The sequence below is a fragment of the Priapulus caudatus genome, unplaced genomic scaffold (genome assembly GCF_000485595.1).
Source record: "Priapulus caudatus unplaced genomic scaffold, Priapulus_caudatus-5.0.1 Scaffold1482, whole genome shotgun sequence".
NCBI lineage: Eukaryota > Metazoa > Priapulida > Priapulimorpha > Priapulimorphida > Priapulidae > Priapulus > Priapulus caudatus.
In genome coordinates this window covers 38,828-40,348 of record NW_014578543.1, presented here as the reverse complement: position 1 = coordinate 40,348, position 1,521 = coordinate 38,828, and positions in this window count along the sequence as shown.

The following is a 1,521-nucleotide window of genomic DNA, read 5'->3' as shown; positions in this document are numbered from 1 at the left end:
AAAACTCTTAAGAACAATGTAAAAAGTCTACTACGTACGTATATATGCAGTATATATATATATATATATACTGCTGCTGCTGTCATAGATGCACAAATAGGAATAAAGCTCACAGACGCGTGTCATTGTTACCACCAACTTCCGTATCCGGTCTAGTTTTCTCGCCCCGCTTTCGACTCGCTCGCAAAAATTTACACAGGCGCTAAAATACGGCGCTAAATAACAGACGAAAATAAGGCGCGAACGAATTTTCCCTTGCGCGGAATCGTCTAGCAACCATTGTAAACTAGTACGTCGACATGGTGACCGCCGGAAGTCGTGCGGACGGCCGTGATGCAGACGAGCGTAAGCGTCGATATGGATCCGGATTCGAACCACGAAACGCGCGCTATCGCATCCGTGTCCGCGTCTTAACACGGATTAGTAGAGTTAAAAGGCCTCTCTAAAACTGAAAACTTCATCAAACTCCCCCGCCCCTCACTCTTGGGACGAGATTACCCTAACGCCGGAGAAGCTACTGTGGCGGCCATCTTGTTTTACAGTGTCGATGCCAACTCGCGACGTCATCCCGTGGTATGGACTTGGACTGACCCACAATACCTAGCGCGCATCGAACAAGAGAGCGGCTGTATAACACTAGTGTTGATAGAATTCGTGTGTGGTTTCACGAAGCAGTGTAAGATCTTACCTATACACGAGTAGGTGCTCGTTGCAGCACGCAAAGTTACAGTGCTTGGCAGTTAAAATAAGAGCGTATATTTCCACCACGCGGTTTCACTTAAAAGGGATCACTGCTCACAGAACCAAATATTGTTATTAACACGTCTTATACGGAAGACAGATGTTTTTAATTCTTCGATGATTATTCCTCTCGGTAGAAGATGCACTACTGACGTCACGCAATATTTACACGTTTAATTAAAACACATGCACGCATAAACACACGTATGTATAATATGTATACACATATTTATATCGAATAATAAAGAGGTTTGACTGATAAATATTTACATGAAGTAATTCACATATATAGTAGGATCGTAAAATATGCGGTAAGTAGAAATCGTCGTAGAGACAGATTCTCTCCGTTGCGAGAACACAATAAATTACAACATTATAGGATATAGAGGTCGCTGCACGCGCGCGACCTTGAACGCTGTCCTCAAGAGCGTACGAACGATACAATAAAGCGCCATATTGTCCCAGGAGGGGGAAATCCCACGTAATAATCCCCTCCGTGGTTTACAGCTAAAAACCCGCGCTAGCTTTGAGATAAGAACAATGTAGAATCGTAGATTTAAAACCGCATTTCAACTCCGACATTAAAAGTCGATGCTGGGCTAAATGTGCGCCATGTCTACGACCTTGACCTTTGACCTCTAAGGGGCGCGTGCGCTCGTGGCGCATTAAACTATATTTTATTTTTATCATTATTATTATTATTATCATTATTATTATTATTATTATTATTAGAGCAGTCAGAGCATCACAACACACGCATTATTATTATTATTATTATTA